Source organism: Actinia tenebrosa, unplaced genomic scaffold (genome assembly GCF_029948245.1).
Source record: "Actinia tenebrosa isolate PJP-AT-01 unplaced genomic scaffold, QUT_ActTen_1.0 PGA_scaffold4__44_contigs__length_22323623, whole genome shotgun sequence".
Classification (NCBI taxonomy): Eukaryota; Metazoa; Cnidaria; class Anthozoa; order Actiniaria; family Actiniidae; genus Actinia; species Actinia tenebrosa.
Window position 1 is genome coordinate 17657370 of NW_028292581.1, and position 23201 is coordinate 17680570.

At 40.0% G+C, this 23201-nt stretch overlaps 27 non-coding genes across 27 annotated transcripts; 19 read left to right on the plus strand and 8 right to left on the minus strand.

Moving 5' to 3' along the window:
- Positions 1 to 524: 524 nt before the first annotated feature.
- On the plus strand, positions 525 to 596 carry Trnah-gug (transfer RNA histidin (anticodon GUG)). Its single transcript has one exon. It is a non-coding gene; the product is annotated as a tRNA-His (tRNA).
- A 160-nt stretch (positions 597 to 756) lies between these two features.
- Positions 757 to 828, plus strand: Trnah-gug (transfer RNA histidin (anticodon GUG)). Its single transcript has one exon. It is a non-coding gene; the product is annotated as a tRNA-His (tRNA).
- A 44-nt stretch (positions 829 to 872) lies between these two features.
- On the plus strand, positions 873 to 944 carry Trnah-gug (transfer RNA histidin (anticodon GUG)). The gene has a single exon. It is a non-coding gene; the product is annotated as a tRNA-His (tRNA).
- A 44-nt stretch (positions 945 to 988) lies between these two features.
- Trnah-gug (transfer RNA histidin (anticodon GUG)) lies at positions 989 to 1060 on the plus strand. Its single transcript has one exon. It is a non-coding gene; the product is annotated as a tRNA-His (tRNA).
- Positions 1061 to 2952: 1892 nt separating this feature from the next.
- On the minus strand, positions 2953 to 3025 carry Trnak-cuu (transfer RNA lysine (anticodon CUU)). The gene has a single exon. It is a non-coding gene; the product is annotated as a tRNA-Lys (tRNA).
- A 1202-nt stretch (positions 3026 to 4227) lies between these two features.
- Trnar-ucg (transfer RNA arginine (anticodon UCG)) lies at positions 4228 to 4300 on the plus strand. Its single transcript has one exon. It is a non-coding gene; the product is annotated as a tRNA-Arg (tRNA).
- Positions 4301 to 6217: 1917 nt separating this feature from the next.
- On the plus strand, positions 6218 to 6289 carry Trnah-gug (transfer RNA histidin (anticodon GUG)). The gene has a single exon. It is a non-coding gene; the product is annotated as a tRNA-His (tRNA).
- Positions 6290 to 6893: 604 nt separating this feature from the next.
- Trnah-gug (transfer RNA histidin (anticodon GUG)) lies at positions 6894 to 6965 on the plus strand. Its single transcript has one exon. It is a non-coding gene; the product is annotated as a tRNA-His (tRNA).
- A 474-nt stretch (positions 6966 to 7439) lies between these two features.
- Positions 7440 to 7511, plus strand: Trnah-gug (transfer RNA histidin (anticodon GUG)). The gene has a single exon. It is a non-coding gene; the product is annotated as a tRNA-His (tRNA).
- Positions 7512 to 7555: 44 nt separating this feature from the next.
- Positions 7556 to 7627, plus strand: Trnah-gug (transfer RNA histidin (anticodon GUG)). Its single transcript has one exon. It is a non-coding gene; the product is annotated as a tRNA-His (tRNA).
- Positions 7628 to 7671: 44 nt separating this feature from the next.
- Trnah-gug (transfer RNA histidin (anticodon GUG)) lies at positions 7672 to 7743 on the plus strand. Its single transcript has one exon. It is a non-coding gene; the product is annotated as a tRNA-His (tRNA).
- Positions 7744 to 7787: 44 nt separating this feature from the next.
- Positions 7788 to 7859, plus strand: Trnah-gug (transfer RNA histidin (anticodon GUG)). The gene has a single exon. It is a non-coding gene; the product is annotated as a tRNA-His (tRNA).
- A 337-nt stretch (positions 7860 to 8196) lies between these two features.
- Positions 8197 to 8269, minus strand: Trnak-cuu (transfer RNA lysine (anticodon CUU)). The gene has a single exon. It is a non-coding gene; the product is annotated as a tRNA-Lys (tRNA).
- A 2258-nt stretch (positions 8270 to 10527) lies between these two features.
- Trnar-ucg (transfer RNA arginine (anticodon UCG)) lies at positions 10528 to 10600 on the plus strand. Its single transcript has one exon. It is a non-coding gene; the product is annotated as a tRNA-Arg (tRNA).
- A 597-nt stretch (positions 10601 to 11197) lies between these two features.
- On the minus strand, positions 11198 to 11269 carry Trnah-gug (transfer RNA histidin (anticodon GUG)). Its single transcript has one exon. It is a non-coding gene; the product is annotated as a tRNA-His (tRNA).
- Positions 11270 to 11982: 713 nt separating this feature from the next.
- On the plus strand, positions 11983 to 12054 carry Trnae-uuc (transfer RNA glutamic acid (anticodon UUC)). The gene has a single exon. It is a non-coding gene; the product is annotated as a tRNA-Glu (tRNA).
- A 524-nt stretch (positions 12055 to 12578) lies between these two features.
- On the minus strand, positions 12579 to 12651 carry Trnar-acg (transfer RNA arginine (anticodon ACG)). Its single transcript has one exon. It is a non-coding gene; the product is annotated as a tRNA-Arg (tRNA).
- A 471-nt stretch (positions 12652 to 13122) lies between these two features.
- Positions 13123 to 13195, minus strand: Trnar-ucg (transfer RNA arginine (anticodon UCG)). The gene has a single exon. It is a non-coding gene; the product is annotated as a tRNA-Arg (tRNA).
- A 1179-nt stretch (positions 13196 to 14374) lies between these two features.
- Positions 14375 to 14448, plus strand: Trnak-cuu (transfer RNA lysine (anticodon CUU)). The gene has a single exon. It is a non-coding gene; the product is annotated as a tRNA-Lys (tRNA).
- Positions 14449 to 14713: 265 nt separating this feature from the next.
- Positions 14714 to 14786, plus strand: Trnar-acg (transfer RNA arginine (anticodon ACG)). Its single transcript has one exon. It is a non-coding gene; the product is annotated as a tRNA-Arg (tRNA).
- Positions 14787 to 14937: 151 nt separating this feature from the next.
- Trnah-gug (transfer RNA histidin (anticodon GUG)) lies at positions 14938 to 15009 on the minus strand. Its single transcript has one exon. It is a non-coding gene; the product is annotated as a tRNA-His (tRNA).
- A 608-nt stretch (positions 15010 to 15617) lies between these two features.
- On the plus strand, positions 15618 to 15690 carry Trnak-cuu (transfer RNA lysine (anticodon CUU)). The gene has a single exon. It is a non-coding gene; the product is annotated as a tRNA-Lys (tRNA).
- A 434-nt stretch (positions 15691 to 16124) lies between these two features.
- Positions 16125 to 16197, plus strand: Trnar-acg (transfer RNA arginine (anticodon ACG)). The gene has a single exon. It is a non-coding gene; the product is annotated as a tRNA-Arg (tRNA).
- Positions 16198 to 18188: 1991 nt separating this feature from the next.
- Positions 18189 to 18261, minus strand: Trnak-cuu (transfer RNA lysine (anticodon CUU)). The gene has a single exon. It is a non-coding gene; the product is annotated as a tRNA-Lys (tRNA).
- A 559-nt stretch (positions 18262 to 18820) lies between these two features.
- On the plus strand, positions 18821 to 18893 carry Trnar-acg (transfer RNA arginine (anticodon ACG)). The gene has a single exon. It is a non-coding gene; the product is annotated as a tRNA-Arg (tRNA).
- A 1581-nt stretch (positions 18894 to 20474) lies between these two features.
- Trnak-cuu (transfer RNA lysine (anticodon CUU)) lies at positions 20475 to 20547 on the minus strand. Its single transcript has one exon. It is a non-coding gene; the product is annotated as a tRNA-Lys (tRNA).
- A 268-nt stretch (positions 20548 to 20815) lies between these two features.
- Positions 20816 to 20888, plus strand: Trnar-ucg (transfer RNA arginine (anticodon UCG)). The gene has a single exon. It is a non-coding gene; the product is annotated as a tRNA-Arg (tRNA).
- The last annotated feature ends 2313 nt before the right edge of the window (positions 20889 to 23201 follow it).

Genomic DNA, 23201 nt, shown 5'->3' on the forward strand with positions numbered 1-23201 from the left:
CGGTATCAAGAACAGTTCAAAGTCAAGGAATAGGAACTTGAAAAAACATATTTTTCTTTTATTTCTCCTTTCTTTTCTCATAGGTAAAGGTCACCCTCTACTATCCCTTTTTCATCGAGATTTTAAAATTAGCTTTAAGCATAAATTGCGCAATTTGTTCCTTACATTTAATTCCAATGTTAGTCATCTCGAAGAATAACAGTGTTTTTTCATGTGCAGCAGTCATATAAAGAAACGTTAAAATATTACGCTTAAGCTAAAGATGTCTACTTCTCTGGGAACGGCCTCAAACTCTATGGAATTTCATTGGCTGTTGAAAATGACATAGCAACGAACTCTTATTTGAAAACAGGATAAACAAACCTACCAACGGAAACCAAGCAAAACAAATGCTATTTCCATTACTTGTAGAACATGTAAACTCTTACAAATAGAAGACGCGAACAAGCTGTTAGAAAGATTCGAATCCTAGTCACGGCAATAGTTTTCTTTTATTCTACTATCACCTGTCGTGGTGGTGTTGAGCCATGATCGTCTAGAGGTTAGGACATTGCGTTGTGGCCGCAATAACCCAGGTTCGAATCCTGGTCACGGCAATAGTTTTCTTTTATTCTACTATCACCTGTCGTGGTGGTGTTGAGCAGTGATCGTCTAGAGGTTAGGACATTGCGTTGTGGCCGCAATAACCCAGGTTCGAATCCTGGTCACGGCAATAGTTTTCTTTTATTCTACTATCACCTGTCGTGGTGGTGTTGAGCCGTGATCGTCTAGAGGTTAGGACATTGCGTTGTGGCCGCAATAACCCAGGTTCGAATCCTGGTCACGGCAATAGTTTTCTTTTATTCTACAATCACCTGTCGTGGTGGTGTTGAGCCATGATCGTCTAGAGGTTAGGACATTGCGTTGTGGCCGCAATAACCCAGGTTCGAATCCTGGTCACGGCAATAGTTTTCTTTTATTCTACTATCACCTGTCGTGGTGGTGTTGAGCCGTGATCGTCTAGAGGTTAGGACATTGCGTTGTGGCCGCAATAACCCAGGTTCGAATCCTGGTCACGGCAATAGTTTTCTTTTATTCTACTATCTACGGAGCCCGATTAGTGCCATGCAAATTTCGTGATTGCTTTTACTTTTCACGACTTTTTTCTCGACTTTTTTCTCGACTGTTTTCTCGACTTTTTTCTCGACTTTTTTTGACCGCTGAACAACAGTAGAGCAGGTTCATTCTATGCTGAGAGCATGGACAATATGGCGAGCTGCAAATGCAAGTTCTGTATGGGGTAAAATACAGGTCAAAAATACGTGTAGTATACATGTATTATACAATATTTACATTATTTACAATGTAAGTTAAATTTAGGATAGATTTTAAAGTTATCTTATTTACTTTTAAAGCAATTTATGGGCTTGCCCCAAGATATATATGTGAACTGGTTAGCATCAAGGATAACAATTCTTATAATCTTAGGTCTTCTAAAGGTTTGCTTTTGCAGCCGCCAAGCTTTTTGACCAAAAAGACACTAGGAGACCGTGCTTTTTCGGCGGCTGCTCCGAAGTTATGGAACAATTTACCTCAAGAGATACGTAACGAGAGACATTTTAATAGATTCAAGACGTTGTTAAAGACCCACCTTTTTAGACTAGCTCTTAATTAGATTTCCTTTTACTTAATATTTACAAATTAGTTTCCCATTTGTTTTAACGTGTTGGGCCCGGTTTGGACGTGGAATTTCGCGCGTGCCGGGTCTAGTGCAGATGGACAAATTAATGTTTGGTTTGTCTGCATTGGATTCGGCGCGTGCGGGATTCGACGTCTAAACTGGACCTTAGTTATTAAATCTTTTATATACTCTTTTTGTAGTTTTTTAGAGATTTTATGCCTTGTATTTTAGTGTACCTATATGTAATGCGCAGTTGATCATATTAACATGTTAAATTGCGCAATACAAATAATAAACTACTATTATTATTATTATTTTATTTACATTATTTATTATTAGGTATTAAAAACCCAACTACACTAAGTTTGACACAGGTATTCGGACTCAAGCACGGGAGATGGTGGTGGGGGGGGGGGGGTACGTATGTGAAAAGTGATTGATTTTAAGAAAAATGATGAAAAAGAAAAGATAAATAAATAGCATAAAATAAATAAATAAATATTAAGGCAGTGGGTGATTGGAACGAGTTGAGCGTACGAGACTTATATGAGTATACTCATGGATATGTATCGTAGAAAGGTAGGTAGCAATGGTACAGTAAACGATAAAGTACGTCGTACAATGAATATTGAGTTAAGAATAAAAGTGTTTCGGTTGAAGGCAACGTTACGAAACATGAGTCATGTTTGTATTCCTTAAACAACGGAGCCTGCAATACCAGCTAGTAAGCGGTCAAAAAAGTCGAGAAAAAAGTCGAGAAAAAAGTCGAGAAAAAAGTCGAGAAAAAAGTCGAGAAAAAAGTCGAGAAAAGTAAAAACAATTACGAAATTTGCATGGCACTAATCGGGCTCCGTAACAATCACCTGTCGTGATGGTGTTGAGCAGTGATCGTCTAGAGGTTAGGACATTGCGTTGTGGTTATAATAACAAAGGTTCGAATCCTGGTCACGGCAATAGTTTTCTTTTATTCTACTATCACCTGTCGTGGTGGTGTTGAGCCGTGATCGTCTAGAGGTTAGGACATTGTGTTGTGAATGACGTAATAGTGAATTATCAAACAAGTTGTGCTGAGGCAAGTTTAGGTGAGCAAAAATAAAACCATGTGAACTTATTTTACCCCTGAGTCTCCACTCTCCCGGGCACGAGATAAAATTGTTTTACCGTGCTGGTGCTGCGATAAAGTGCAATTATCATGCATTTTATAACGCTCAACGCAAAATATATAACTGGCTTGCGAAGACCTAACGTTCTTCAAGCAAACGTGTAGCTCAGCTAGTAAAATAATACTTTTACGACCGATGTGGGGCTCGAACCCACGACCCTGGGATTAAGAGTCCCATGCTCTACCGACTGAGCTAACCGGGCACTTGTTTATTTATATCTTTGTATTCAAAGTCCTTCTCCTGTACTTGGTTTTCTTTGGCTTTAATATCGATTTTTACTTTGAAGACTAGATAGACAAGTCGTGAGTTTTATGATTAATCAATTAATCAAAACAGGAATAAGGCATTAAATTATAAGTTTTTGTTTCACATGTAAATCAGTCATTTTTCCCTTGGTACTATTGAGTCAGTTCGAGGAAGACGATCTTTCCCTAGTTAGTTTTGTGTTGTCGAAGGGACGTATTGATGCCAGGTTTATTCCCATGACATTAAAAAGCACTTCCAGATCCAGTGTCCGTGTTAATTCGACCTGAAGCGCTAGTTTTAATGGTTTGCACGGCCACCATGATGTTAGACAGGAACACTGTAACGTCTTTTCATCACAGGAGACTTCATTTCTCACAGATGAAACCCAAAATTACTTTCGTCTTTCTGTCCAACTTGGCTGCTGCGAAACCTCCGCTGTCATTCCAGTCAACCGCTACAACATGAGAATGGTCCATTCCGTTGCTGTGACCGAGCCAGGACAGGAAGTGCGCGGTTTGGAACATGACGTTACCTTGCGCGCGCTTATTCGAATTATGACGTCATAAAGGTGATTAGACTAATGACCTAAGTTTTAGCTTGATATCACACCCGGTAAAAACATAATGATCTGAGTTTTACTGTTTACAGTAGTACAAATGGACATCATACAAGCTCTATACGAACAGGTAAAATTCAGGCCATCTCATGATTAGCAAGAAATAATCGCAACCTGATTTTCGCGCGTTTTGAGTTCCTTCTTTTCATCAAGTACGTAGTGAATGCATAAAACAAGCCAGGGATTCCTGGTTAAATCCTGCCGTTCTGTTGCACAGTCTTCTTGGATAAAGAAACCAGACACTTCAGTACATAAATTGATAATGTTATCAAGACAAGGAAAACCAAGAGCCTTCATGGTGTCTTGGGAAAAATTTAATCTCGTTGAGTCTCGCAAATCTTGTTGCAGCCGTTGCCGGGATTGTTGCAAGAAGGAGTATCGAGTTCTACTTTGAGTATGGATTGCGGTAACCATTTCGAAAGATTGCCTAGCTTACACTGCCTGCTGCAACTGTTGTAACTTATCCTGTCTGTGCATCTGCAATCCTCTGACTTTATATTATTGAAGAACAAATTAATGTAAAAGAGTCGTTAATCAAATAAGACCTCGTGGCCTAATGGATAAGGCATCTGACTTCGAATCAGGGGATTCCAGGTTCGAGTCCTGGCGGGGTCGTTTGATACTCTGAGTCTCTTTGATCCTATCCTTGATACGAGAACAGGAGTATCATTTTTTCGCCCTCGATCTTGAACCTTGGTAAAATGCTCTTTTCTTCCGTTACGTAGTCTTGTTGGTGACATGGATGAGGAACTCAGACACCAAAGAAAAGATGTAAGAAATTCCAAATGCTACCCAGATAATCAAAAGGTAGATCTTTATTCTATTTTTCCATTCTTCGTTTGCACGTTACGTCATCGGGGTCCTGTTAGTACCATTTAACAAAAGATTTTTCATTAGCATCCACTGTTAACGGTACCACAACGGCCGCCAAGTCTTTGTCTTTTAACTCTCTTGGGAATGATTGCAATCCATCAATATTGTAGCATCATATCGGATCCACTCATACCACTGTCAGACAGCTTTGCATGGCGGGACCCAATTCTCATTCTGGGCTGTAAAAGTTCTTGATCATTGTAATGTATAAAGAAAATTATCTTTCATGGAGGCTCCGTGGCCCAATGGATAAGGCATCTGACTAAGAAAAAGGGGATTCCAGGTTCGAGTCCTGGCGGGGTCGTTCGAACGTTATTTTCCTTAGTAAAGAGTACGTGCAGTACAAATTTTAGACATTCAACAGGACACCGCATGGAGCGCAGGAGTGATGAATTTTACTCAACCGGTTAAACAATCTTTTATTGTTTAACGCGTGACAGACGATCGCGAATGCACAAGGCAATGGCATAAGATTTACTATCCTCTGAATAGTAATGCTACGGGTTGCTTGTTACTTCTTCTCAATCATATCTGTTGTGATTATTTCTTGAGTTTCATGGATGAATTTGCTTTCTTGACTACAGAACATATATGTTCATTCCAAGAGAGCTTATGATGTACATTGACACCAAGGTACTTAACTGCATCTTTTTTCTTAAGGGTGTGGTTGTGTAGAACGTAATCATAGATGAGAGGCTTTCTACGCCGTGTGACTCGAAGTACATTACACTTGTCAGGGTGGAAAGACATCTGCGACTTATTTTCCCATTCTTCAAGAAGTTTAAGATCTTTCTGTAAGGTGGCAGCATCGGTTTCGTTAGTCACAGTCATATACACAATAGTATCATCCGCAAATAGTCGAACTTTGGACTGTAGTTTAGCTGGAAGATCGTTGATATATATTAAAAATAGTATCGGACCAACCACGGATCCTTGGGGCAAGCTGCTTGTTACTGGGGCCCAGGATGACATTTGCCCTTCACATACTACTCTTCTCTGTCGCTGATGTAAGAAACCCTCTATCCATTGGTTGATGTTACTGTTGACTCCATATTCTCTGAGCTTGTGTATTAGCTTCTTGTGGGGTACCTTGTCAAATGCTTTCGCAAAGTCCATAATTATAACATCTGTTTGCTTGTTTTCTCTGAGGTTCTTGTACAGTTCTTGAACAAATGTCAAAAGTTGGGTTTCGGTTGAACGCTTCGTCCTAAATCCATGTTGTAGTTAGTTTCGTTTTTTCAACTCACTTTTCGGTGTTGGAAATCAAAGGAAGAACTCTCTCGCGTGTGTGGAATATTACTTCCAATGTTAGACATCTCGAAGAATAAAAGTGTCTCTTCATGTGCATCAGTCATACAAAGAAACGTTAAAATATTACGCTCAAGTTAAAAATGTCCACTTCTATGGGAACGGCCTCAAATTCTATCGAATTTAATTGGCTGTTAAAAACGAACTAGCAACGAACTCTTTTTGGAAATCCGGACAAACAAACCTACCAACGGAAACCAAGCAAAACAAATGGACAACACGGTTATAAATCTTCGAATCTTGAATCCCATCCTACTTCCATTTGTCAAACGTGTAAACTGTTACAAATAGAAGACGCAAAAAAACAAAAGTTTTCTTCTATTCTAATATGACCTCTCGTTGTGGTGTTGAGCCGTGATCGTCTAGAGGTTAGGACATTGCGTTGTGGCCGCAATAACCCAGGTTCGAATCCTGGTCATGGCAATAGTTTTCTTTTATTCTACTATCACCTGTCGTAGTGGTGTTGAGCCGTGATCGTCTAGAGGTTAGGACATTGCGTTGTGGCCGCAATAACCCAGGTTCGAATGCTGGTCACGGCAATAGTTTTCTTTTATTCTACTATCACCTGTCGTGGTGGTGTTAAGCAATGATCGTCTAGAGGTTAGGACATTGCGTTGTGGCCGCAATAACCCAGGTTCGAATCCTGGTCACGGCATATGTACTTATTGACTGAGTGGGAGGGCCGTACGGGAAAATATTTGGCTCGAGGTCATGTCGTACGGACCGAGCGCAGCGAGGTCCGTACAAATGACCGAGAGCCAAATATTTTCCCGTACGGCCCGACCTAACTCAGTCAATAAGCATTTTATCATATGACCCTCACGAAAATAAAAATAATTAAGAAAAAGAAAGCGCGCGGATTCGAGCAGGGCCGGACGGGTTTTTCCGGCCCGCTTACATCAACCCGTCCGGCCCCCATCACGTGACTTTTTCCAATGGTTTTATTAGAGCGCGCGAGCAGGGCCGTACGGGTCATATGATAAATAGTTTTCTTTTATTCTACTATCACCTGTCCTGGTGGTGTTGAGCTGTGATCGTCTAGAGGTTAGGACGTTGCGTTGTGGCCGCAATAACCCAGGTTCGAATCCTGGTCACGGCAATAGTTTTCTTTTATTCTACTATCACCTGTCCTGGTGGTGTTGAGCTGTGATCGTCTAGAGGTTAGGACGTTGCGTTGTGGATAACCCAGGTTAGAATGCTGGTCACGGCAATAGTTTTCTTTTATTCTACTATCACCTGTCGTGATCGTCTGGAGGTTAGGACATTGCGTTGTGGTTATAATAACCCAGGTTCGAATGCTGGTCACGGCAATAGTTTTCTTTTATTCTACTATCACTTCATGTCGTAGTGGTGTTGAGCCGTGATCGTCTAGAGGTTAGGGCATTGCGTTGTGGCCGCAATAACCCAGGTTCGAATGCTGGTCATGGCAATAGTTTTCTTTTATTCTACTATCACCTGTCGTGATCGTCTAGAGGTTAGGACATTGCGTTGTGGTTATAATAACCCAGGTTCGAATGCTGGTCACGGCAATAGTTTTCTTTTATTCTACTATCACCTGTCGTGGTGGTGTTGAGCCGTGATCGTCTAGAGGTTAGGACATTGCGTTGTGGCCGCAATAACCCAGGTTCGAATCCTGGTCATGGCAATAGTTTTCTTTTATTCTACTATCACCTGTCGTAGTGGTGTTGAGCCGTGATCGTCTAGAGGTTAGGACATTGCGTTGTGGACGCAATAACCCAGGTTCGAATCCTGGTCACGGCAATAGTTTTCTTTTATTCTACTATCGCCTGTCGTGGTGGCGTTGAGCCGTGATCGTCTAGAGGTTAGGACATTGCGTTGTGGCCGCAATAACCCAGGTTCGAATCCTGGTCATGGCAATAGTTTTCTTTTATTCTACTATCACCTGTCGTAGTGGTGTTGAGCCGTGATCGTCTAGAGGTTAGGACATTGCGTTGTGGACGCAATAACCCAGGTTCGAATCCTGGTCACGGCAATAGTTTTCTTTTATTCTACTATCACCTGTCGTGGTGGCCTTGAGCCGTGATCGTCTAGAGGTTAAGACATTGCGTTGTGGATGGCAAATAGAGAATTGTCAAACGAGTTGTACTGAGGCACGTTAAGATGAACAAAAATAAAACCATGTGAACTTATTTTACCCCTGAGTCCCCACTCTCCCGGGCACGAGATAAAATTGTTTTATCGTGCTGGTGCGGCGATAAATGCAATTATCATGCATTTTATAACGCTCAACGCAAAATATATAACTGGCTTGCAATGACCTAACGTTCTTCAAGCAAACGTGTAGATCAGTTAGTAAAATAATGTGTTTGCGCCCAATGTGGGGCTCGAACCCACGACCCTGGGATTAAGAGTCCCATGCTCTACCGACTGAGCTAACCGGGCACTTTCTTCTTTTTTTTATTGTATTTAAAGTGGTTCTCCCGTACTTGGTTTTCTTTGGCTTTGATATCGGTTTTTACTTTGAAGACTAGATAGACAACTCGTGAGTTTTATGATTAATCAATTAATCAAAACAGAAATAAGACATTAAATGATAACATTTTGTTTCACATGTAAATCAGTCATATTTTCCCTTGATACTGTTGAGTCAGATCGAGGAAGACGATCTTTCCCTAGTAATTTTTGTGTTGTCGAAGGGACGCATTAATGCCAGGTTTATTACCATGACATTAAAAAGCACTTCCAGATCCAGTGCCCGTGTTAATTCGACCTGAAGCGCTACTTTTAATGGTTTGTACGGCCACCATGATGTTGGACAAGAACGATGTAATGTCTTTTTATGACAAGACACTTAATTTCTCACAGATGACATCGAAAATTACTTTCGTCTTTCTGTCCAACTTGGCTGCCGTGAAACCTCCTCTGTCATTCCAGTCAACGCCGCTACAACATGAGAATAGTCCATTCCCTTGTTGTGACCAAGCCAGGACAGGAAGTGCGCGGTTTAGAACATGACGTCACCTTGCGCGCGCTTATTCGAATTATGACGTCATAAAGGTGATTAGAGTAATGACCTAAGTTTTAGCTTGATATCACACCCGATAAATAATGGTAATTGAACTGAGTGGAGTGCAATTTGGTCTGAAATCAAACGCGCGATTTGTAATTGCAAGCTTGATTTCAGACCAAATTTGCACGACACGAAGTTCAATTACCACTTTATTATATCCATTTTGAAATCTATTTTGAAAAAGACGTTTTTTCCAGTTAAACCGACATGACTTACAATCTAAAAGCAGTCGATTCAAACATGCTGTCAAAAGAACTTGTTTATACTGATCGAGCAATGATTCTCATTTTGAAAACCAACACTTTCAATCCAAAACTAAAATGAATTTATATCGGACCAAAAGGTTTACAAATTAAGAAACATTTACTTACATTAAATAGCAAGACAATCCTGCCTAAAAGGGTTGTAATGAACTAGCTGTTGTCCATACAGCCAATGCTCACTGCTTGTATTTTTACGATTTCTGTTCAACATGTTTAGATCACACTTGTGCCGACAAAACAGCAAAAATCAAAGGTTGTTTAGTCCTTCGGTTGTCCTTAAGAAGTCACGTAGCTCAGCAAAAATCTTCTTCTTAAGAAAAACTTCTTTTAATGACTGTATTTTCGATGTGTTGTTATGCTTTACAGATTGAAAAGGAAACCACTTTCCACGATCAATCGCCAAGAAGTCACATTCAAAAGATGCCGATTGCATTTTCTCCCACTGCTTTTCGCTGTAATATTTTCAACTTACTTAAGCAGTTACTTTACAAAGATGCTTTTGACAATCTTAAGTGATCAGTTGGTCTTTTTAAGTCCTTTTTATGGCTTTTTAAGTCTTTTTTAGATACTTTTGACGGTAAAATCGTTCTTCAGAAAATTTTTTTTTGAGCCGTGGCTCTTTTTTTTTTTTGCAAGAAGCGGTGAGCTCAACACTCAGATGGATTCCTTGATATAATTCACTGGAAAATGACATGTCTCTCTTGTGATTGGTTCATATCAGTTGATTTGCAAAATCGTGCAATTTAGAGCTCAAAATCGTGCAATTTATGCTGAAATCACTGCTGCAGGGAACCAATCAGATTGCAGGATTTGCTTGTGATTTCAAAATGGATGTAATAAGAACCAAATAATCTGCGTTTTACTGTTTACAGTAGTACAAATGGACATCATACAAGCTCTATACAAACAGGAAAAACTCGAGCCATCTCATGATTAGCAAAAAATAATCGCCACCTGATTTTCGCGCGTTTTGAGTTCCTTCTTTTCATCAAGTAATGAATGTATAAAACAGGGGATTCCTGGTTAAATCCTGCCGTGTCGTTGCACAGTCTTCTTGGATAAAGAAACCAGACATTTCAGTACATTTATTGAAATGTTATCAAGACAAGGAAAACCAAGAGCCTTCATGGTGTCTTGGGAAAAATTTAATCTCGTTGTGTCTCGCAAATCTTGTTGGAGCCGTTGCCGGGATTTTTGCAAGAAGGAATATCGAGTTCTACCTTGCGTATGGATTGCGGTAACCTTTTCGAAAGATTGTCTAGCTTACACTGCCTGCTGCAACTGCTGTAACTTACCCGGTCTGTGCAGCCCTCTGACTTTATATTATTGAAGAAGAAATTAATGTAAAAGAGTCGTTCATCAAATAAGACCTCGTGGCCTAATGGATAAGGCATCTGACTTCGAATCAGGGGATTCCAGGTTCGAGTCCTGGCGGGGTCGTTTGATACTCTGAGTCTCTTTGATCCTATCCTTGATACGAGAACAGGAGAATCATTTTTTCGCCCTCGATCTTGAACCTTGTTAAAATGCTCTTTTTCTCCGTTACGTAGTCTTGTTGGTGACATGGATGAGAAGCTCAGACACCAAAGAACAGATGTAAAAAACTCCAAATGCTACCCAGATAATCAAAAGGTAGATCTTTATTCTATTTTCCCATATTGTAGCATCAAGTCGGCTTCGCTAATTGATGGTTTTCACGGCGGCCATGCTAGAGGAACTTAACAAAAGAATTGTCAATGAATTCTTTTGTTATATTCTCCAACATGGGCGCCGTGTCTTTTGTTATTCAATTCTCCTGGGAATGGTTGAAAACCATTAATACCCAACTGGGTTATTGCGGCCACAACGCAATTTCGTAGCCTCTAGACGATCACGGCTCAACACCACCACGACAGGTGATAGTAGAATAAAAGAAAACTATTGCCGTGACCAGGATTCGAACCTGGGTTATTGCGGCCACAACGCAATGTCCTAAACTCTAGACGATCACGGCTCAACACCACCACGACAGGTTATAGTAGAATAAAAGAAAACTATTGCCGTGACCAGGATTCGAACCTGGGTTATTGCGGCCACAACGCAATGTCCTAACCTCTAGACGATCACGGCTCAACACCACCACGACAGGTTAGAGTAGAATAAAAGAAAACTATTTAATTAATTAACCAATAATCTACACTGAGGCACGAGCGATAATCACGCGTTTTCGATATATCTTTTGTAGCCTAATGTTTCTGTTTCGTTTTTCTTAAGTATATATCATACTTAATTTTCTCTTTTCTCATACTTATACTTTTAGGTTCTCAATCGCAGATTTTAGAAATAAAGATATTATTATTATTATTATTATTATTATTATTATTATTATTATTATGTCCTAACCTAAAGGTAACACATAACAGTATGAAATAAACAACTGATGATCCACTGGCCCTAAAAAATTACCATAAAAACAAGATATCGCCATAGATATCACGATATCACCATCAAAACGATATATCGCCATGAAACAAGATCTTGAGCTCTATTTCTTGCTTACAGTATTAAGTATTCAGCGAGAAAGCTATTTTCAAAATAATTGCTCTTAAACAAACGCTTAACTTCGAAGACATATTCAGTTTATTTTACCATGGCTGAATACTGATAATCTAAATTTGAAATAGTGTATAATTTGACAGATTTCCTTTAAAGAAATTATTGTCATTTCCCATACGGTCTAGCGGTTAGGATTCCTGGTTTAGTTCCTTAGTTTATTTCCTTATTTAGTTTATTTACCATGGCTGAATACTGATAATTTAAATTTGAGACAAATCGTTGTCATTTCCCATATGGTCTAGCGGTTAGGATTCCTGGTTTTCACCCAGGCGGCCCGGGTTCGACCCCCGGTATGGGACTGTTTTGCATCTATAAAACTAATTATTTTGATGATATTGTTGATGTTGCCATTTTTTCATTTCTCTGCAATGGAAAAAATATATTAGCTGCTCACCTTTCACTTCAAAATGTTTGCGTACCGTTTTTAGTCCCTGTATTATCTTTTGGTGTCTGGTTTGACCGTTTAGGACAAAAGCTGCAGACAAATTAAAAGAAAGTCACAAGAGAAGATGAAAATAGAAAGGAGAAATAAAAGAGGAAAATGTTTTTTCAATTTCCTAATCCATGACTTAGAACTGTTCTTGATACCGAGAAGAAGCTAGTTACAAGCATTCTGTCGCGTTACTATTCAAAGGCCAGTAAATCCATTGCCTTGTGCATTAGCAATCGTCTGTTACACGTTTAACAATCACAAAAGATTGTTTCACGAGTTGAGTAAAATTCTTCACGCCGGCGCTTTATGCGGTGTCCGGTTGAATGTCTGAAATTGGTACTGTACATCCTCTTCACTAACTTGCCTTCTCTATGCAAAATAAAGTTCCAACGACCCCGCCAGGACTCGAACCTGGAATCCCCTGATTCGTAGTCAGATGCCTTATCCATTGGGCCACGGGGCCTTCATGAAAAATACTTGTCTTTAAACATTACAATGATCAAGGACTTTTCCAGCCCAGAATGAGAGTTGGGGCCCGCCATGCAAAGCTGTCTGACACTGGGCGGTATTAATGGTTTTCAACCATTCCCAAGCAGAGAATCAAATAACAAAAGACACGGCGCCCATGTTGGAGGATATAACAAAAGAATTCGTTGATAATTCTTTTGCTAAGTTCCTCTAACATGGCCGCCGTGAAAACCATCAATTACGAGTGGAGCCGAAATGATGCTACAATGTGGGAAAATAGAATAAAGATCTACCTTTTGATTATCTGGGTAGCATTTGGAGTTTTTTTACATCTTTTCTTTGGTGCTTGAGTTTCTCATCTGTCACCAACAAGACTACTTAACGGAGAAAAAGAGCATTTTACCAAGGTTCAAGATCGAGGGCGAAAAAATGATTCTCCTGTTCTCGTATCAAGGAGAGGATCAAACGACCCCGCCAGGACTCGAACCTGGAATCCCCTGATTCGAAGTCAGATGCCTTATCCATTAGGCCACGAGGTCTTATTTGATGAACGACTCTGTTACATTAATTTGTTCATCAATAATATAAAGTCAGAGGGTTGCAGATGCACAGGCAGGGTAAAGTACATCAGTTGCAGCAGGCGGTGTAAGATAGACAATCTTTCGAAATGGTTACCGCAATCCATACGCAAAGTAGAACTCGATACTCCTTCTTGCAACAATCCCGGCAACGGCTGCAACAAGATTTGCGAGACACAACGAGATCTACTTTTTTGCAAGACACCATGAAGGCTCTTGGTTTTCCTTGTCTTGGTAACATTTTCATGTCTTGTTTCTTCATCCAAGTAGACTGTGCACGCGACAGGTTGGATTTTACCAGTAATCTCCTGTTTTATACATTCATTACTTGATGAAAAAAAAACAAACTAAAGACGCGCCAAAATAAAGTTGCGACTATTTTTTGCTAATCATGAGATGTCCTGAATTTTACCTGTTTGTATAGAGCTTGTATGATGTGCATTTGTACTACTGTAAACAGTAAAACGCAGATTATTATGTTTTTACCGGGTGTGATATCAAGCTAAAACTTATGTCATTACTCTAATCACCTTTATGACGTCATAATTCCAATAAGCGCGCGCAAGGTGACGTCATGTTCTAAGCCGCGCATTTCCTGTCCTGGCTCGGTCACAGCAAGGGAATAGACAATTCTCATGCTGTAGCGGTGTTGACTGGAATGACAGCGGAGGTTTCACAGCAGCCAAGTTGGACAGAAAGACGAAAGTAATTTTCGATGTCATCTGTGAGAAATGAAGTCTCTTGTCATGAAAAGACATTACATTGTTCTTGTCCAACATCATGGTGGCCGTACAAACCATTAAAACTAGTGTTTCAGGTCGAATTAACACGAGCACTTGAACGTAAGTGCTTTTTAATGTCATGCGAATATACCTGGCATCGCTACTTCCGTTCAACAACACAAAAATAACTAGGAAAAGATGGTCTTCCTCTGAGTCAACAATACCAAGGGAAAAGATGACTGATTTACCTGTGAAACAAAAACTTATAATTTAATGTCTTATTTTTGTTTTGATTTATTGGTTAATCATAAAACTCACGAGTTGTCTATCTAGTCTTTAAAGTAAGAACCGATATCAAAGCTAAAGAAAACCAAGTACGGGAGAACCACTTTAAATACAATAAAATAAAGAAGAAAGTGTCTGGTTAGCTCAGTCGGTAGAGCATGGGACTCTTAATCCCAGGTCGTGGGTTCGAGCCCCACATTGGGAGCAAATTAACCATTTTATTAGTTGAAGATCAGACTTTACGTTTGCTAGAAAAATTTTAGATCTTTGCAAGCCAGTTTTATTTTTTGCTAGGGGGGTTATAACAAGCATGATAATTACACTTTATCACTCCACCAGCACGAAAAAATAATATTATTTCGTGCCCGGGAGAGGGGGGAAGAGGAGTACAATACACAGGTAATCAGAACTGATATGGATCTGACTGTGCATAGAAACATAACTGTTTCGTTCATTTCATTTTTACATATGCGGCCCCGTGGCCCAATGGATAAGGCATCTGACTACGAATCAGGGGATTCCAGGTTCGAGTCCTGGCGGGGTCGTTATCTCATCAATCCTTTTTTCCTATGTATCAATACTGTACTGGACAATGTTTTCTTTCTCAACTTGGACCAAGCAGTAAAGTTTTGGATGGAATCGTGTTCTGGAGTCAACACCACCACGACAGGTAATTGTAGAATAAGAGAAAAGTATTGCCGTGACCAGGATTCGAACCTGGGTTATTGCGGCCACAACGCAATGTCCTAACCTCTAGACGATCACGGCTCAACACCACCACGACAGGTGATAGTAGAATAAAAGAAAACTATTGCCGTGACTAGGATTCGAACCTGGGTTATTTATCAATTATAATTTTTTTCTATTTATAAGTCAAATATAGTGACGTAATAATTAGAATGAGCGCTCGAGGTGACGTCATGTTTGAAACCCCGACTATAATGTGGATTTGGTCGTTCTTTGTGACGTTATAATTAGAATACGCGCGTCAGGCGATGTCATGTTCGAAGCAAACCAAATATAGAGCTTATCGAACACGTCATCTCCAGCTATAGAGCCGAACAGTTTTAATTTGGGGGTAAATGGACTCTCTCGTGCAGTTGTCAATGTTGGCCGCCATGTCCGTCATGTTCGTCGAACAACACAAGAATTACCAAGTAAAGTTCTTTGTCAGTCCACATGATCCAACACGAAGGTTAAAAAGAGTACCAAGCGGAGTGATGACTGATTTACCAATAAAACTAAACCTGTTGGATGTGTATTAGTTTAAAGATCGCATGATTTCTGTCTTTGTTCTCTTCAAAGTATGAACCGAAGAACCACTGGAAAAAAGTACATGAGAAGGTCTTTGTACACAAAGAAATACATGGATAAGTGCCCGGTTAGCTCAGTCGGTAGAGCATGGGACTCTTAATCCCAGGGTCGTGGGTTCGAGCCCCACATTGGGCGTAAGAATAGCTTTTTGCTAGCTGAGCTACACGTTTGCTTGAAAAACAGTAGGTCTTTGCAAGGCAGTTATATATATATTTTTTTTGCGTTGAGCGTTATAACATGCATGACAACTGCACTTTTCACCGAACTAGCACGATAAAACAATTTTATTTCGTGCCCGGGAGAGGGGGACTCATTGGGGTAAAAGCATTGGATATGCTCCTCGGACATTTTCAAAGATAACGGAAGTCTTTTAGAAATAGCTGGGTTGAACGATTTTTAACCCCTGAAAGGAGATGTCGATATTCTTAATTTCAAATTCTTAAAAATGGTTAATTTTATCTCTAAGACGACTGACGCCGTGTGCCCGATCCAACTACCGAGATAATCAGGACTAATATGGATCTGACTATGCATAGTTAGAAGTCTTTCATTGGTCTTATTTCAGATGCGGCCCCGTGGCCCAATGGATAAGGCATCTGACTACGAATCAGGGGATTCCAGGTTCGAGTCCTGGCGGGGTCGTTTTTTTAATCCTGTATGACAATTCATTCTTTCTCAACTTGGCCCAAGCAGTAAAGTTTTGGATGAAATCGTGTTATGGAGCGTTTTCACTCACGTGTGAGAAGGGCAAAAAAAAAAAACAAATGACTTTAATGCGAGAGAATTTTTCTCTGCAACGTTTCTCGAAACCAATTTGCTTCGCAAGTTGCATGCAGCATTGCAGCGTGTAACTTACAGAGCAATTTGAATAAAATGTTGCGAAGCAATTTGCAGCAATTGTTTGGATCTCCGTTCACATCATGTAAACGCTCATGCAACTTGTGTCTCAGGCCCCGTCTACACGTATCCGGAAATTTGTTTATCCGCAATCTTTTTTTGCGGATACGGGTTGCGTCTACATCGCGTTGTATCCGTATCCGGAAATTTACGAAAACGGTCTCTAGAGTGGAAATTTTCGAATACGCTCCGACGACGGATACGTGTGGACGGTCGTATCCGCAAATTTTCGAATACGGTGACGTAAACACGATTTTGCGCATGCTCAATAAGAATTAATATCCGTCAAATAGACTAGGCACTAGCGTGCATCAGGGCGGATCAAGAAATTTCCAGATACGTGTGGACAGCGAAACAATTTGAAAACGATTCGAATACGCTGCGTGTGGACGCGAACATTTTCGTATCCGCAAAAAGAAATTTGCGGATACAAAAATTTCCGGATACGTGTGGACGGGGCCTCAATGATGTTGTAGGATAAGTTGCAGAGGAAATTGCTCCGTGTAATCGCGCCTTAAGTCTATTGTTCTAGCTTCAGGCAAACATGCAGTCTTTCAGCAAGATAAGAAAACTTTTTTCGCCCAATGTGGGGATCGAACCCACGACCCTGAGCTTAAAATTTCCATGCTCTACCGTCTGATCTAACCGGTCATGTGGTCTCGTAGTACGTTTCGAACCTAAATTCTGCTATTTGATTCTCAGGTATTGGCGAACAGCAGGTTATTAAAGGGAACGTACGAGCGCCCGAGTTATTTCTATGCTCTCTCAGTGCACTTTCTCTGATTCAGCGTCGGCCTCATGGCCGTACAAATCATGCGTTAAATGCTTTACAAATTCATAAATAAATTCATAATAATGGCAACATACATGATGAAGGTTAACCAATGCTGTTGCATAAGATGTAGTTGAGTAACGGATATGCCAACTGACTATGAATCAGTTACAGGCGATTCCAAGTTCGAGTCCTGGCGGTGTCGTTATCTCCTTCAATCTTCTTTTTCTAGGCAGCAATGACTTGTGCTGGAAAGTTGGTTTACCAAGTTTGAGCATCATCCACTAAACCGCTCAATTAGCTTACCGGCCCCGTATAATAAGTTTATTAGAAACAATAAGACCGCCCACAACACCGAAACAGCGACTGGCACTCATTAGACCGATGCCGCCAATTACGCTAATCCAGGTTATTAGGCTATTGTTATCGTGGCAGTATAAATATGACCAATCTGATTTTATTCTTCACTTGACTCTGAAGATGACTTCCGCTCAGGTTGTCGAAACGTCAGTCACATCAAACAGTCCTTCTCAGGACTATATCCATCCGGATGATCATAATACTTTGATTAGCCTTCTTTTTTCCATACTTGGTTTAAACAGTGAAGTTTCGAATGAAGTCTTTTTTTCGTAGGACGTTCGAGATGATATTTACAGTTATTTTTTTTATTGGGCGTCTTGTACTCGGCAGTGAATGAATTTTTGAGAAGCGCGCATAAATAAGCTAAACCAACTGGATTGGGTTTTCCCACTTCAGACCACTTGTCATTCTCTTGAGACTATAATACTATCAGGTGTATCCATATCCATCTTCTCATGCGCATCCTTAAAAAAAGAAATGATACTCTAGGAATGAAACGTGGTCTGGGAGACCATTATCATGCCCAAGTCAAAAGGATAGGTAGCAAAGATCTAACGTTTTTCAAGCAAACGTAAAGTCTTCAACTAGTAAAATTTTTGTTTTGCGCCCAATGTGGGGCTCGAACCCACGACCGTGGGATTAAGAGTCCCATGCTCTACCGACTGAGCTAACCACGCACTTCTTACTTTTTCTTCTTTTGAAGCCGAGATGTTGTTATTCGATTACCTTGGCTGACGTTGAGCGGTAGTCTAAAGGCATTCCGGGTTTGAATTCTGGCGTAGTCGACAATAATTTAATACTTATATTGCACGTATTACATAGAGACATCCTCATGTTCAAGGGTGAACGGCACGATCCAGTCTGAAGCCGGAAGTGTAGGTTCAACTGTAGAGAAGATCCACTGTCGAAAAAAGGCCGGCTCAGATTCACGCCCGTGATCAACACTGAAACCGGAAACATCATCAGCCGTTTCAATAAGCTATCCTTTAATGGTTTTCACGGCAGTCATGTTTTAGGGCAGGAACAAAGCAATGTTTTTGCTTGATACTAAGAAATTTCATTTTACCAAAAAAGAATATTACTATTTTTTTTGCCTTTCAACATGGCTGCCTCGAAACCCTCATTGTTGTTCTAGGCAACGTGGCTGCCACATGACAAATGTTCATTCTTATAAAATGTCAAGCACACCTGTACGCAAGCAAAAATAGAACTTCTTCTAAATAACAAACGCAAGTTGGCCCCGTGGCCCAATGGATAAGGCATCTGACTACGAATCAGGGGGTTCCAGGTTCGAGTCCTGGCGGGGTCGTTTTTTTTAATACTGTATGACAATTCATTCTTTCTCAACTTGGCCCAAGCAGTAAAGTTTTGGATGAAATCGTGTTATGGAGCGTTTTCACTCACATGAGAAGGGCAAAAAAAACAAATGACTTTAATGCGAGAGAATTTTTCTCTGCAACGTTTCTCGAAACCAACTTGCTTCGCAAGTTGCATGCAGCATTTTTAAGGCTGACCAAATTTAAGATTGCGTCTTTTGGGCCAAACGATGGATTGCCGTTGTGGCGTGTTGCGTGTCTTTTCCGCATGCTGATAGTGATAAGTGAAAGAAAAGTTGTTGGAAAATTTATTTGTCGTGTTAATTTTAGAATTTCTTTCGTTTCTTTGATGCATAAAATGTCAACTGATTGATGAAGCGTCCCTTAAAACAGCTCAATATATTGCATTTCATCTGCTCCCGAACAGCTTAGACCCCTGCTTAGGAATTGTCCTTTCTTCTGAAGAGTACCGAAAGAACAGGAATCTCGAAAATTGGATAAGACGATGGAATGATTGTTCGTTATTTGCTTGCTCGCTTTCTTTATTCTTTCACTTTTCTTCCTATCTTTTCTCTTTTCTAAAACCCCTTCCCTCAACGTTTGTACATAAGGCGCTATTGCTTCCAAACTAATCGCTTGTATGAATGACATGATCAACCAACTCCATATATATTCGGGGTTTCGAACATGACGTCACCTCGCGCACTCATTCGAATTATTACGTCACAAAACATCAGACTAATGACTTCAGTTTTTAATTAGCTTGATGTCAGAGCAGAGAAGAACGAAATGACCAGCTTTGCACTGTTTACAATGTTTTCGCCTCGCTTTATGCAATGGCATATATCATGGACTACTTGATATTCAGTAGTACGAATGGACAAATATACAAGCTCTATCCAAACAGGTAAAAAACCAGGCCATCTCATAACTAGCGGGGGAAAAATGGCTTTTTCATTTCCGCGGGTTTAGAATTTTAGGAGTCTACGAAACAGGGATTTCTAGCCTGGTTCAAATCCTTGCGCGTAGATATTTTATACGAAATGACGTAAATTCAAGAATTGGTTACATTTTTTAGTGTAATTGTTTAGTGTAAATAACCTAAAAGTGTACAAAGCCATAAATTGCAATCATAAGGATAATTTGCAAATGAAACAACAGCAGTACTTTCCACAACAGCATTTTTGTATAATAAATTAGTCTTGAATTTATGTCATCTCATTTGCATATTGATATTTCGAATGTATATATCTCCGAAAAGAAATTTTCAAATACAAAAATACTGAACCATACGACAACACTATTCACATATGAGTGATTTTGAAAAAAAATTTCCTTGATATACACTTTAATGTTTTCTCATTTCTGACCACGTGTCGTTCTCTTGAGAATAGGACTATCAGGTGTATCCATAACCATCTTCTCATGCGCATGCTTAAACGAAGAAATGATACTCTAGGGAATGAAACGTGGTCTGGGAGACCATTATCATGCCCAAGTCAGAAGGATAGGTAGCAAAGATCTAAAGTTTCTCAAGCAAACGTAAAGTCTTCAACTAGTAAAATATTAATTTGCGCCCGATGTGGGGCTCGAACCCACGACCCTGGGATTAAGAGTCCCATGCTCTACCGACTGAGCTAACCAGGCACTTCTTAGCTACTCTTCTTTTGAAGCCGACATACTGTTATTCGATTACCTTTGCTGAGTCCAATACTTTAGTCTAAGTATTAGCATTTCAGAATGTTGAAACAGCGACGAGGCGATATCAATCTCCTCCGGCGAGAAATTGCATGAAACACACTGGCAGATCCTTGACCATGGATGGCGATAACAATTTTTTGTAGCGTGTGAGATTAACATGGTTGATACGACATGACCATTATCTTACATGCATATCACCTTACCTTAAAGTAAGGACCTCGTGGCCTAATGGTTAAGGCATCTGACTTCGGATCAGGGGATTCCAGGTTCGAGTCCTGGCGGGGTCGGCGTATTCATCTTTTGGAACTGACTGAAATAAGGCTTTATTGTTCCCACCTTATCTTCTCCTCGATGACACGAGAACAGTTCCAAGTTAGAAAACAAAAATATCAAATTCAAAACTAAAACCAACTGCAGGATTGGATTTAATGTTTTCCCATTTTCCATTTCCCATGGGAAACCATTATCTGCAATAAACTTTATTGTAGCTCTTGGACAGCAATACAACTGGAATCAACTACAGCAATGGTAGTGACGACGTCTATCAATGCTGCTCTTGAGTCCTCGCGGGGTCGAATAAAAACACTTTTCTTACTGAAGGCAAGGTAGTAGACCGTATATTATCCTCTTGTTATGACCAGCAGCCCATTAAGTCACCTGTGTGACTAAACCTCCACGATCACTGCTTCCTAAATGGGAAACCATTATCTGCAATAAACTTTATTGTAGCTCTTGGACAGCAATACAACTGGAATGAACTACAGCAACGGTAGTGACGACGTCTATCAATGCTGCTCTTGACCCGTATCTGTTTAGCTTCCAAAGTTCAAGATTTAAGGTTTTGGTCAAGAAGGTTCTTTTCTGTAGAAAACAGTCTTCCGGGTAATTAATGACTGGAAAAAGTATTGTCATTTGAAGGTTAACAGGCTGAGATATTACGCTGATCATGAACGGATTGTATTGAACACTAGTATCCTTGAAAGATTGACGAATCGACCGTGAAGGGGTCTTCTGGTCCAAAGTCAGATGCCTTGTCCATTAGTCCACGAGGGTCACTTTTGAAAGATTCTCTGATTATCCATCGCCGGTAATTCAATTCAATTCATTATAATACACTCAACCAAATTACTTGATTCTGATTGGATAAGAGAAGTACAATTAAACCCCAAATTGTACTGTGTAGAGTCCCAATTAAGCCACAGGGAGCCCGGCTTTGGAATTTGTACATGAATAAATAAATCGAAAAAGTGCTTTGGGTTTCCTTTGTTGAGATTTGGAACAAGACGCTGCTACGTTGAATGGTCCCCTTCACAGTTCCCTGTGCCATCTTGAAAGGTAGCCGTGCCTTGGCATCAAATCGAGACGAACGGTGAGCTTACAATGATAGAGCTAGACCTTTTTTTAACACCTTGGACAATTATTCACATGTCTCTATCATTGCAAGCTCACCGTTCGTCTCGCTTCGATGCAAAGGCACGGCCACCTTTCAAGATGGCGCAGAGAACTGTGAAGGGGACTATTTCCGGTAATCGTACTACCAGTAACTTGATAGCAGATTAACGTAAAGTATTAGTGTAACGCACGCGCTAGAAAATGGTACCATTTAATTACCACTAAAACTGAAGACATTAGTCTGTCTTTGTGACGTAATAATTCGAATGAGCGCGCGAGGTGACGTCATGTTTGAAATCGGACAAATATGGAGTTTGTCGTCCACGTGATCCTTAGTATAGAGCAGAACAGTTTGGAAGACAATGCGTTACGTAAAATGTAAGGGGGAGGGGGGGAGAGGAGTATTTTGGCAAAGAAAAAAGATAGCGAGGAATTAGTAAAGAATAAGGATCGCAAGAAAGAAAGAAAGAAACAACAACAACAACAGCAACAAACAAACACAAAAAAATCCAAAAAAGAGAGTCAAAAAAAAAAAAAAAATCCCGAATTATTTCATCATTTTCCCCAAGTTTAAAATCCTGTCGTTTCAATTTGCTAGTAATTTGTAATAAGTATTAATTTTTCGGACCTAGATAAAAGTAATCTTTTTTTTGTGCAATTTGGTCTCTAATAAAACGTAGACCTCCCCCGACTAGGAATTCACTGATTCGTAGTCAGAATCGATGCCTCTAAAACTCATTGGGCTAAAGGAAAATGTATTTGTATTTCTTTTTTTATAGCCTTTCTGCTTTCCTCCTTTCGGCTTTCAAAAACTTAATGGATGTCGAGAGTAGCGATAATAAATATGACGGGGAAAAAAAGCGCTTTAAAATACGAACCGAAAATAATTAGAAACAAAGTACAGGAGAACGTGTTTGTATACAGTGAATTAAAGAAACAAAAGTGTCCGGTTAGCTCAGTCGATAGAGCATGAGACTCTTAATCCCAGGGTTAATATAAATGAATATAAAAATTGTCAAAATACGGTTTCTTTGTTTTTCTTTTAGTCATCCAGCTTTAACGAAGCAGACCCAGATATCGAAACGCATGACTTTTTTGTAATTAATAGATCAGTTAAAAACCTAAAACACTCATTTTTAGATACTCTGGATACGCGGGATTGGCGCGAGAACACGAGAGAAGGGTAGGAAACCATGATGAGAAAATGA